The following is a 13,552-nucleotide window of genomic DNA, read 5'->3' as shown; positions in this document are numbered from 1 at the left end:
CCCGATGGCGGCAACCACCTGATCCGGTGTCATCTGTGCCACAGTCTTCATCTGGGCTGCGGGCGCGGAGGCAGGTGGCAGCGGCGAGGTGGTGACCCCCGCGGCAGTGGAGGTGATCGGCGGCGGCGGCGGCAGATTGTTGGTGGGATTAGGGCCTGACATCTCTGATACCAGGTTGATAGGACTTGATGCCCTACCGGAGTTACTGCGCAGGTTATAGGGGTGGAAGAGGGAAGGACGTGGGCTGTACTCTCGACGTCGACGAGGGGCTGTGGCTGCGAGAGTGCGGCGGCAGCCCTAGAGTACCCGCGGTGGTACAGTAATGAGGGTACTGTTCACGCGAGGGAGAGAGGGCAGGGACGGCTGGCTCCCAAGGGAAGCCAGCAACTTAATTGTTGCTTTCTGCTTAATTCCAATCATTCCAGATTACAAGTATTTATCCTTCCCTATAGATGCTATAATTAAGGAATTATATCTATCTCTAAGAAAATACCAAATAAGCGATAAATTGGGCCTCTAAGCCTCTTAACAGACCGGCCCCCTAGCCACTATGGGGCCTGCGCCTGGCATAGGGGATGCCGGTCATAACAGAGTGTGTCTCTGAGGCACTGATAAGTTCAGGTAACCGTATAATTATGAATATCAAGATAGGACATGGCTTCTGATCTGTGTTATCATAATCTGAATGATATGCTTGCATTTTCTTTTGTTATTGTTCTCATCTTTTGCATCTATGTGTATTACATGATACTTTGCAGGAATATAAACATTTTCTAGAGGAAGCTAAGAAACGTGATCATTGGATACTAGGGAAAGCACAGGAACTCTTCTTTTTCCATGAACTTAGGTACCTTAGCACTCCTTTATGTTTCTTCTCTTGCTTTCATATCTCGATTGCTACATCTCTGGTTAATGGCGAATTGCTGATTGTATTTACAATTGTGCAGCCCTGGAAGCTGCTTCTTCCTTCCACATGGTGCTAGGATATATAACAAACTGATGGACTTTATGCGACAACAGTACAGAGATAGAGGATACCAAGAGGTTTACACTAGTTTGTTTATTTACTCAATTGGATTAGATTATAGACATCGCTGTTCAATTCCACTGTTTTTGTTTCTTATATGCCTATCTTATAGGTGTTGAGCCCAAATATTTACAATATGCAACTTTGGGAAACTTCCGGACATGCTGCAAACTACAAGGAGAACATGTTTGTTTTTGAGGTATGTGCATTCACATATTATACTGTAGAATCTATGTCAGTTTATTTTACATTACATGTGTCGTAGACTCATCAGTGAGTTACAACCTCTGCTGATTGCTTGTTGGATCAATTCTTGTGCAGATTGAGAAACAGGAATTTGGGCTTAAGCCAATGAATTGTCCTGGCCACTGTCTAATGTTTGCTAATAGGGTCCGGTCATACAGAGGTGAGATTCTTCCTAATTATTGTATTCTAAATTGCTTTGTTTTAAGTGAAACTTTCTGCTTTCACGACAATAGCTTAAAGCGGTTGCAGAACTGATAAATTTCCATGCCTAGGGCCATTATCTAAGTGCCTAAACAACTCATGACAGGCCCACTTACTGATAGTCAACTACTTCACATTTGGTGTACAAAAGAACCAAATAGTTATTTAATCTATACTCACATTTAGTCAACTACTTCAACATTTGGAGTACTAGATAATGGTTCATAACCTTACAAGCTAAAAATGCAATACTACAGGTTAATTGGATGAGGGCTCTTTTGTTAACAGGACTACAGGAGGTTGTGGCTTGATTATCCCATATGTCAGCGCCTTTTGTCACTGATACTAACTCCAATCCAAATGGAACCGCATGAGCAATTTAAGCTTGACTATTGCTGCTCCAATCATCCTTCTGTAGTGTCTTCATTTTTGAGGGGCTCCTAAATTTTCTACCGTTATTGTGCATTTGTTGGTTTTTTCAAACCTTTTGTGTAATGGTTGGCTTACCTTTTGCTACAGAGTTGCCTCTTCGCATGGCTGATTTCGGAGTGCTTCATAGAAATGAGCTTCGTGGCGCACTTACAGGTTTGACACGTGTTAGAAGATTCCAGCAGGTAAGGCTTCTATTCTGTGAGTTGTTTGTTTTCAAGTCCAGTTATATTTAATGATAATTTTGTTCTCTCCATACTAACTAATCTTTTGATGTTTTATTTTTTTTTGAGCGGAAAATACAGCAGGGGAGGCCCCCACTGTAAACTTTTTATTTAAACAAAAGGAGCAGCAACTCTATACAAGAGATAACAAAAAAAGGGAAGCAAGCCCGAGGTGGGCAGCAGAGCTAAACTAGAGCAGCTGTACAAGAAAGGAAGACAGAGCGCTTAGCAGAACTAAATCTATGGGCCTGTAGCCTAACTTCGTCAAAAAAGGAGCTTTTCCAAGAATCAAAGGATGTTTTATTAAGTCTGGCAGGACGATGCTCATATCTTCTGCAGAGAGGACCAAGTAAGTTTTATTTGCGTAGACCATGCTTGTTTACTATCCTCTAGAATAGAATGAATCGTGTTGTACTTGCCTTAGTAATCATGACACTGTATATAATCTACATAAAGTGTATGCTGTTATGATAATTACTTTTACATGCTTAACACCAGCACCATGTATACATTCTAATTTGCATTAGCAAGTTGTATAGTATATTTACTGTTTCTTCCTTTTCTCTGATAGTATACGTACTCCTACCTTTTTTAAAAGTTTGTTTTGTTGCAGATCAAGGATGAGGTTAAGGCTGTTTTGGAATTCATCAATTATGTTTACGAGATATTTGGCTTCAAATATGAGTTGGAGTTGTCTACGGTATTCTTCTGTTCTTTTTATCTTCTATATTGATGGCATTTCTGATAGGAACCATAATCTATGCTTAACAATTGGCATGAAATGATGACACTTTGGGGGCTGCTAGTTGCAGCTTTAGTATGCAGGATGAACTGCTTAACAATCACCTCTATGGACAGCCTTGTTTCCTTTTCCTTTTTGCTTTCTTATACTTATTATACTTGTGTGCTAACCACTGAGAACTCAAATCACAAGATCACCACTGAATCTGTGATATTTATGTAGTTATGGGCATGTTATCACATACTTATTTTTTCAAAATTGTTATAAAATCTGGGCAGTCACACTAAGATTTGTTCATAGTTGCTAGTTGCTTGTTATTATCTCACTGGAATATATTTAGATAATGTGGTTTACGTTCTTGCTTTTTTGAACTTGGAGTTGGTAAGATCATGACAAGATCTCACAATCTCTCTTCTAGCATTTGATGTTCCGCATATGTCTCCCTGACTCATTAATTCCAAACAGCCTTATATTGGATTGATATATCGTCTTATGGTGATCCAAATGACAAATTCTGTGAATAACTAATGAGAGTTTACATGTTACATTGTTATTTCTGCCATTGCTTTTGCATTCTTGGTACTTTCCATTTTCGTATATTTGGGGAAAAATGCTGCGATTTAATGAATTCTCTGAGCTTCAAAAGATATAACCTTGTGACAGTTTGATGGTCCTTAGTTAATACTCTAACCTGATCACGATGCCATTTTCCAGAGACCAGAGAAGTATTTAGGTGAAATTGAAACTTGGAACAAAGCAGAGCAACAATTGACAGAAGCCTTGAATGAGTTTGGGAAGCCGTGGAAGGTACCTCCACAATCACTATGATAGCTCTTTTTCCTTTGATGTTCCCATGCCTTTATGATGCTAGATTGCTAGATTAGATTTGCATTTGTACACAATATTCGGTATTTTTGGTGCAGTTAAAAGGGCTTTCACCCAATTATTCTGTCATTGTTAAATGTACCTGCACCGGCTCTGACTAAAATCACAGGATTTTGAGTGCTTGTGACAATCATTCCTGTTGCTCTATGAGGAAGTGCATATACATTTTGCAACATTGTTCTGCCATGACATTGCCTTGTATTCAGAGGACTTATATAGATGCCTTCTTGCAGATTAATTAAGGGGATGGTGCTTTCTATGGTCCAAAAATTGATATTGGTGTGTTTGATGCCCTTAAGAGGAAATTTCAATGTGCAACGTTACAGGTTCGCTTGAATGTTATTCTATCATTATATAATTAAAATATGTCTAACCTTATATTATATGTTACAACTGGATTTTCAGCTGCCCATTCGGTTCAAGCTGGCTTATTCTGCTGAGGATGAAGCAAAAATTGAAAGGCCTGTGATGATACACAGGGCAATCCTAGGTTCTGTTGAAAGGATGTTTGCCATTCTTTTGGAGCATTACAATGGTAAATGGCCCTTATGGCTAAGCCCTCGCCAGGCCATTGTTTGCTCGGTATCTTCTGGTTCAGTGGAATATGCGAAACAGGTAAATGGTCCTTATATCTAAAAACTGACTTGACTTAATAGTTCTCTGGTGGCTGGCATTAAAAAAACTTCTGTTGAGTTATATTCCACTTTGTGGTCCTCACCAGCTGTGTGGTTGTTATGACGGGCCTCCAGTACAACCGGCGACAGCCAGCCAGTGGCTAAGAAGGCACCGTATGGGCTGGCCTAGGGCCCGAATCAGTTGCTATTTTTAGGAGATCAGTTTCTATTTTTAGGAGAAAAGATATTATATATATTTAGGCTGTAAGACACTTTGGGAAATTAAGCAAGAGCAAACCTAATTGCTCGGCTTCCTTTAGGGAGCCGGGAGATCCCAGAAACCCTCGTCGCCGCCACCCTCCTTCCCCCGCGCGTTCGTGTCCCTCGCACGAGGAACCACGACGCCTCGCCGTCGTTCGTCGTCGTTCAAACCTCGCCCCTCCATCTCCCACTCGTACAACTTGCGATCGATCCAGGGTAGGAGCCGAGTTCCTATCAACCTGGTATCAGCAGTCTCAGGTTCGATGTCAACGGCCCATCCCTCGCCAGCGGTCTCCGCGTCCTCGACCACCATCGCTGCAACCACCGCGCCCCTGCCCTTGTCGTCCTCGATCCTCGTCACGGCGTCGGGCCCGATCGCGTCCTCTGCCGCGGCTCCGGCGCTCGTCATGTCCGCCGAACAGATGACGGCGGCCATACTTGACCTGTGGCGGGCTGTGGTGGGCATTCATGCCTTCCTCGTTGGTCCTCACGGGCCGCAGCCGCCGACCCAGCCCCTATCTCCACCGCAACCGGCGCTCCCGCTGCCCTACAGCCAGCAGATCCTGCCGGCGCCGTCGCTGCCGTCCATCCAGCACGTCTCGTTGGCGCCACCCCGACCGGCGCCGCCGTCCGCGGTCGCGCCTGCTGCGGCTGGGTACATCTACGGCATGCCCCACGACGGTGCGCCCTCTTCCGCAGCACTGATCGCGCAGCCGCCTCCGCCCCACGGCGTGCCGATCACCCAGATTCCGTTTCCCCGATCGCCATCGCGCATTCCGGGCTGGACGTCGGAGCCGGCACCTGTCTACACCACGACGAGTGCACATCCCTACGTGCCGCAGCTGCCTTCGTCGGGGCCAGTGGTTGCCCACGGTGGGGTGCCCGCGTCGGGCGTCCTGTACGGGGGCGTCGACGAACCACTGTTCCATGGGGGCTCGTTGCAGCCTTCTTCATCGTCGTCCCCGGCACGCGACGACACTGCCGGGGGCGCTGTTTCGGTCATCGGCCCGGAGCCTCCACCGCCGAAGTTTTACAAGCTCGAGTTCCAGACATACGACGGCTCGGCCGACCCCCTGAACTGGCTCAACCACTACGAGCAGTTCTTCCGCGGCCAGCGGACGTTGGTGTCTGATCGGACGTGGCTTGCCTCCTACCACCTCCGGGGCGACGCGCAGACCTGGTACTACGCCCTGGAGCAGGATGAGGGCATGCTGCCGTGGGAGCGTTTCCGCGACCTCTGTCGTCTGTGTTTCGGTCCACCGCTGCAAGGTAGTCGCCTGGCTGAGCTCGGCCGGTTACCCTTTACGTCCACTGTGCAGGAGTATGCGGGCCGTTTCCAGGCGGTGGCGTGCCACACCGGGGACCTCTCTACCCGTCAGCGCGCCGAGTTGTTCGTGGGCGGCCTCCCGGACCATATCCGGGTGGACGTGGTGATGCGCGCTCCGCCGGATCTTCAGACGGCCATGTACTACGCCCGAGCGTTCGAGCGGCGCACGGCCGCTCTGCAGGCACTGCCGGCCGCGCGCGGCGCTCGCCATCCTCCGCGTCCCGCGCTGCCTCCACCAGGCCGTGCCCCTGCCGCGCCCCACGCACCGGCCGGTCCGGGCGCCGCGGTGGCCGCCGCAGCTCCGGGCGTGCGGCCTTTTCGCCGCCTTACTCCAACCGAGCAGCTGGAGCGCCGTCGTCAGGGCCTCTGCTTCAACTGCGACGAGCCGTACGTGCCGGGCTACGTGCCTCTTCTATATAGAGGGCGCCGACTACGTCGACGACGACGCGGCGCTCGACGCCGCAGGCGCGCCCGCGGCCGTGGAGGCAGTACCAGCGGCCCCGGACGCGGACGCCAACGCGTTCGCCATCTCTCTCCATGCCTTGGCCGGTATCCGCACGGAGAACTCCATGCTCCTCCCTGTGATGGTGAAGGGGGAGCGCTTGCTCGCACTGCTCGACACCGGCTCGACGCACAGCTTCATGCAGGGCGCGACCATGCGACGCCTCGGCCTCATTCCGTCAGGGGGTGACAACTGCGCGTCACCGTCGCCAACGACGATCGCCTCCACTGCGAGGGTGTCGCCCGCAACGTGCCCATCAGCATCGAGGGCGAGCACTTCTCCATCACCTGCGTCGGTCTTGACCTCGGCTGCTTCGTCTTCATCCTCGGCATCGACTACCTACGGACGCTAGGCCCCATCGTGTGGGACCTAGAAGCCATGACGATAGCCTTCACGCGCCAGGGACGCCGCATCCTCTGGCGGGGTGTGCACGGTGCCGATGGGGCCGCCCGTGCAGCGGTGGTGTCCGCCGACACCCAACAGCCCCTGCTGGACCGTCTACTTCAGCAGCACATCGCCATCTTCGACGAGCCGCAGGGCCTTCCGCCGGCTCGCCCCTACGACCACCGCATCCACCTGCTGCCGGACACGGCGCCCGTCGCCGTACGACCGTACCGCTACCCCCAGCTCCAGAAGGACGAGCTGGAACGCCGGTGCGAGGCCATGCTCGCCCAGGGAATTATTCGGCCCAGCACTTCGCCATTCTCGGCGCCCGTCCTCCTCGTCCGCAAGGCGGACAAGTCCTGGCGTTTCTGCATCGACTACAGGGCCCTAAACGCCAGGACCTCGAAGGACAAGTTCCCGATTCCAGTAGTGGATGAGCTCCTGGACGAGCTCCATGGGGCCCGCTTCTTCACCAAGCTCGACTTGCGTTCGGGCTACCACCAGGTGCGGATGCACCCCGACGACGTGGCTAAGACGGCGTTCCGCACTCACCACGGCCACTATGAGTTCCTGGTGATGCCGTTCGGCCTCTCCAACGCACCGGCGACGTTCCAGGCGTTGATGAATGAGTCCTTCGCCCATACCTACGGAGGTTTGTGCTGGTATTTTTTGATGACATCCTGATCTACAGTTCCTCGTGGGCGGAGCACCTCCAGCACGTCGCCATCGTCCTCAGCGAGCTTCGAGCGCACCATCTCCACCTTAAGCGCTCGAAGTGCTCGTTCGGGGCGTCGTCCGTGGCCTATCTGGGTCACGTCATCTCCGGGGACGGCGTCGCCATGGACGCCGACAAGGTGGCCGCGGTCGCGGCTTGGCCACAGCCACGGTCGGCTCGCGGGCTGCGGGGATTCCTCGGACTCGCGGGCTATTACCGCAAGTTCATCCGGGAGTTCGGTGTCATCGCCGCGCCCCTCACTCGCCTCCTGCGGCGCGACGCGTTCGCTTGGGACGCCGAGGCCGAGACGGCCTTCCAGGCGCTCAAGCGCGCCCTCACCACCGGGCCGGTGCTGCAGATGCCGGATTTCGACAGGCCGTTTGTGGTGGACTGTGACGCCTCCGGCGCGGGGTTCGGCGCCGTCCTTCACCAGGGCGCGGGACCCCTAGCTTTCTTCAGCCGGCCGTTCGCGGCGCGTCACCTCAAGCTCGCGGCGTACGAGTGCGAGCTAATTGGCCTGGTGCAGGCCGTGCGTCACTGGCGTCCATACTTATGGGGACGACATTTCCTTAATCGCATTGACCATTACAGCTTGAAATTCCTTCTCGACCAGCGCCTGTCGATGGTTCCACAGCACCAGTGGATCAGCAAGCTGTTCGGGTTCGACTTCACTGTCGAGTACCGGTCAGGACGCCTCAACACTGTGGCGGATGCGCTGTCCCGCCGTGACGCGGACGACGCCTCGGTGGCCGACGTCGGAGCTGCTGTCCTGTGCGCCTGCTCCGGGCCCTCTTTCGCCTTCGTCGACGACGTACGCCGCGCCACAGCGACCGCAGCGGACGCCTAGAGCCTCCGGCAGCGCCTGGACGCCGGCGAACTCCAGGGCCCGTGGCGTTTCGACGACGGGCTCCTTCTGCACGGGAGCCGCATCTTCGTCCCCGACCACGACGACCTGCGCCATCAGGCGCTGCTCCTGGCGCACTCGGCCGGACACGAGGGCGTCCAGAAGACCCTCCACCGTCTCCGCGCCGACTTCTACATACCCGGGGACCGCACTCTGGTACAGGACTAGGTGCGTGCTTGCGCGACGTGCCAGCGCAACAAGACGGAGACGTTACAGCCGGCGGGGCTGCTACAGCCACTGGAGGTGCCGTCCCAGGTGTGGGCGGATATCTCCATGGACTTCATCGAGGGCCTTCCCAAGGTGGGCGGCAAGTCCGTCATACTCACGGTGGTCGACCGCTTCTCCAAGTACGCGCACTTCATCGCGCTCGGCCACCCTTACACCGCGACGTCCGTCGCCCGCGCCTTCTTCGACGGCATCGTGCGGCTCCACGGGTTCCCGTCGTCTATCGTCAGCGACAGGGACCCCGTGTTCAAGGGCCACGTTTGGCGTGACTTGTTCCAGATGGCGGGCGTCAAGCTACGCATGAGCACAACTTTCCACCCGCAGACGGACGGGCAGTCCGAGGTGGTGAACAAGGTGATAGCTATGTATCTGCGGTGTGTAACAGGGGATCGCCCGCGTGCTTGGGTGGACTGGCTGTCGTGGGCGGAGTACTGCTACAACACCTCCTTCCACACCGCCCTCCGCACCACGCCCTTCGAGGTGGTCTACGGTCGTTCCCCGCCGCCCATCCTGCTGTACAAGCCGGGGACGGCCCGTGCTGAGGCGGCTGCCGTCCTCCTGCGCAACCGCGACGAGATCCTCGCCGAGGTGCGCCAGCGCCTTCTACAGGCCCAGCAGCTGGCTAAGAAGACCTACGACGCCCATCACCGCGACGTGGAGTTCCCCGTGGGCGACTGGGTCTGGCTGCGCCTCCTGCACAGGACGGCGCAGTCCCTGGACCCCTGTGCCAAGCGCAAGCTGGGTCCCCGCTTCGCCGGTCCGTTTCAGGTGCTGGAACGCATCGGCAACGTCGCCTATCGCCTCCAGCTACCCGAGGGCGCTCGCATCCACGACGTCTTCCACGTGGGCTTGCTGAAGCGCCACCGCGGCGACCCTCCGTCCGCCCCTGCGACCCTTCCGCCGGTGCTAGATGGCCGGATCCTTCCTCCACCGGACCGTGTCCTGCAGGCGCAGCAGCGGCGCGGTATCTGGCGCCTTCTCGTCCAGTGGCAAGGCCTGTCGGAGGAGGATGCGACTTGGGAGCCGCTCCAGGCGTTCCGCACAGAGTTTCCCACCTTCCAGCTCGAGGACGAGCTGTTTCAGTAGGCGGGGAGAGATGTTATGATGGGCCTCCAGTACAACCGGCGACAGCCAGCCAGTGGCTAAGAAGGCACCGTATGGGCTGGCCTAGGGCCCGAAGCAGTTGCTATTTTTTAGGAGATCAGTTTCTATTTTTAGGAGAAAAGATATTATATATTTAGGCTGTAAGACACTTTGGGAAATTAAGCAAGAGCAAACCTAATTGCTCGGCTTCCTTTAGGGAGCCGGGAGATCCCAGAAACCCTCGTCGCCGCCACCCTCCTTCCCCCGCGCGTTCCTGTCCCTCGCACGAGGAACCACGGCGCCTCGCCGTCGTTCGTCGTCGTTCAAACCTCGCCCCTCCATCTCCCACTCGTACAACTTGCGATCGATCCAGGGTAGGAGCCGAGTTCCTATCAGTGGTGTTTTAGATGATTCTTTGCAGTTAGCGGTGTGAAATTGCTTAGTTTTTGTCTCTAATTCAAACAACAAATGTTTATTGACTTTGAGTTGGTTGATGAGTTCACATACTATCCTTTAATGTAGCCCTGTTACCTTTTATAGCTTACCACACTATCCTCATGGATTCATGTTATATGTGTTCCCTTTTACCTCTTTAGGCAAAATTGGAGCTTGCTCTGATGATCCTTTTGTTTCTGATACCAGGTTCTTGCCACGCTACATGAAACTGGTTTCCATGTTGATATTGACGTGAGTGACAGGACAATACAAAAGAAGGTACTTCCCAGTTACCATGCTCTTTTAGGCTTTTGCATTGTTTATTTTAATTTCTTATTCTTATGTTTGTTTGCTCGTCCTTTCTTATACAAAAATTCTCAATCACAAAAGACGGAATTGCATGTAGCCAATCTGTGAGACTTATCATGTCATCTGTCTTGTTTTTGCTGTTTACTCCGTATTAGTCCATCCCAATAAATCTTGCAGGCACGGGAAGCCCAAGTAGCCCAATTCAACTACATTCTTGTCGTAGGTGCACAAGAGGCCGAGACTGGAAATGTAAGTCCTCTTTACGTCGTCCCATTTTTTTTCTTCTACATACCGTGTACTTGTGTACCAGTATCACCCTCAGATATGGATTCACGCAAAATAGATTTGATTCCTTGCTGTTTCACGTGGATCCTTTGTGTACTGCAGGTCTGCGTTAGGGTAAGAGACAATGCCGACCTGGCCACAATGAGCGTTGATGGCCTCATCACACGTTTCAGGGAGGAAATCGGAGCCTTCAGATGATTTTGATGCTGCATAATTTCCTAGTACTTTGCAATCGTTGACTGCTCCTTCGTGATTTTGACCGAGTTTTTAGGGAACAGTACTGAGTTCCTCCAAGGCTCCAAGTGTATTCTTGTTGGTATGGTTGGAAGCTACTAAAAGTTGTCTTTTGTTGTTAATTACAGATGTGAAGTTAAATACTACGTATAGTAAAAACTACTTGTAGTGTAAAAACTACTTGTTGTATTTGACTTTGCATGGTCTTAAAATATCTTGACTACTAACTTCTTCTATAACTTTGCAAGTATTTTTAATACAATTCGTCTTATACAACTTAAAACTGTTTTTTTTTCTTTTGGAAATATTGATGTCTGTATAGTTTTAAAGGTTTGATGTTGTATAAAATTTTCCTGACCAGGAGTGTATGAGTTTTCTGACCGGAAGGAATATATTAGTTTTATGTTATGTAAAATTCTTTGTTTCTTTTATATAGAAGGTATTATGTACTCCCTGAGCCTAGAAAAGGTGTAGTTCTAGAATAGTGCTAAGTTAAACAATATGAAGTTTGATCAAATTTATATAAAAAAATACTAATATTTACACTAAATAAGTGTCACTGGATTTGCCGTGAAATATATTTTAATAGTATATAACTGTGTAGAGTGATATTATTTTCTTACTATAAACTTTAAACTTAAGGTAATTTGACTTTGATTATATTCTTTTGTTAGAACAGAGTAGTATGATTCTATAATAACTATCAGCAACACTATTGGTAACTTGGAGTCTTGGATGTATTATGTATATTCCGTTTTCTAATTTCTTGCACAGCCATATCGCCATTCACTTTGATATATACGCGTCCTTCGAGGTGGATCAAAGATTTTAAGGCCTTGTTAAGTTCTCCTAAAATTTACTCCCTATGTTTAACACATGCATGAAGTATTAAATATAGACTAAAAAATAACTAATTACACATATTGCGACTAATTTACGAGACTGAATTTTTAAGCCTAATTAGTCTATGATTTGACGATGTTGTGCTACAGTAAACATATACTAATGACAGATTAATTAGGCTTAATAAATTCGTTTCACGGATTACTGAGGATTTTTGTAATTTATTTTATTATTACTATCCGAACACTCTTATGTGACATTCGATGTGACGCCCCTAAACTTTACACCTGGATTTAAACACCATCTAAAATAATATCCTGCCGCGATGCACGGGTACATGTACCTTTTACAGGCAGTTACGACTCGTAGATCCCAAGACAACAATTTCGCAAACGTGAACAAAAAAAAAAACTCTCGCTAAACTCGAGATCCCAAGAATGGTATGCAGGAAGCTTCAAGTCTTCATAAATACCATTCTACAATGTTTACTCTATGCAGCTAAGCGATTTTTTTTTGAAACACGGTCTGTCCAATAATAATCTAAACTTTCATCCCACCCCACTGTAAGCATCTAAGAGTGTAAAAAAAGCCCAAAAAACATGATTTTAGGTAGTTGTAAAAATATATTGTGTGAAAAAAATAGTTCCTTCAATAGCATCGTAGAGTTCCTTTGATAGGGCTCCTGAGTTGGAACACTCGACCGGAGCCAAAAAAAACAAAGAAAGCAGCTTCGCCTCTATACGGTCGAAATGGCTTCGGCTTCTCTTCCAAGGTTGCAAAAGCGCTTCTTCAAATCTCGTCGTTTGGTGCAGCTCTTCTTGCTCTGGTGCGGCTAGAGCTACCAATCTTAGGCCCTGTTTGAATCCACCAACCAGCTAAAGTTTAGTTAAATTTAGCTGTCTCAACCCACTAAACTTAGCTAAAGTTTAACTGAATCTGTTAACTAGATGATCCAAACACCCCAACTAAAGTTTAGCTGAAAGAACTTTTAGCTGACTAGCTAGACTTTAGTTGGGTGATCTAAACAGGGCCTTATTCTCATCAGGTCTTTCTGTTACTGAAAGCCCCATAGTATAACAATTCTGCTATCTGTGTGTCACTGTTGTCGTACTCCAGAAATTTTGTCCAGCTCTGATGCTGCGCTGCGTACAACACATCCCCGACCGTTCTGTTCTTGTTGCATGCAAGCCTGTAGAAGTTCAACGCCATGTCCATTGGTGTTCCTCCATCAAACTAAGTTGATTGCGAGAAACTCGCTCTGCCCCCATCCCCAAGAGTGACGATGGTGTTGGCCTTGATGAGCTGCCTGTCAACAACATTACAGGGAGTGGCAATGTCAACCCATGGCCTATCTGGGTCAGTCCATTCTGGTCATAACCTCCTTAGCCTTGAGCTCTGTGCAGATCCAGGCCTAACACTCTCAACCCTCCAAATTTCAGCCTATTTTTCTTGGCCCATCAGACCAAGCGATGTTCACCATTTGCATCGGCCGATCGCCGGAGCTTTTCCAAAGGAAACCTCTTCTGAACCTGTAGAGTTTCTTGATTATCCATTTTTTCAGTGCACTGAGTTTAGCAGTTTCAGTCGACCAGCTTCGTTGAGAAGCTTCGCCTTCCAGATGGGCAGCTTGTCAGCCAATTTGTCGATGAGTGGCAAATACGTCCGGTCGCGTCAGCC

At 50.1% G+C, this 13,552-nt stretch overlaps 1 pseudogene; it reads left to right on the top strand.

Moving 5' to 3' along the window:
- The window catches only part of LOC136524973 (threonine--tRNA ligase, mitochondrial 1-like), a 29,275-nt pseudogene extending 18,010 nt beyond the window's left edge, over positions 1-11,265 (top strand).
- The last annotated feature ends 2,287 nt before the right edge of the window (positions 11,266-13,552 follow it).

The sequence above is a fragment of the Miscanthus floridulus genome, chromosome 2 (assembly GCF_019320115.1).
Source record: "Miscanthus floridulus cultivar M001 chromosome 2, ASM1932011v1, whole genome shotgun sequence".
NCBI lineage: Eukaryota > Viridiplantae > Streptophyta > Magnoliopsida > Poales > Poaceae > Miscanthus > Miscanthus floridulus.
The sequence above is the reverse complement of the archived record's forward strand: the minus strand, read 5'-3'. Positions and strand labels throughout refer to the sequence as shown.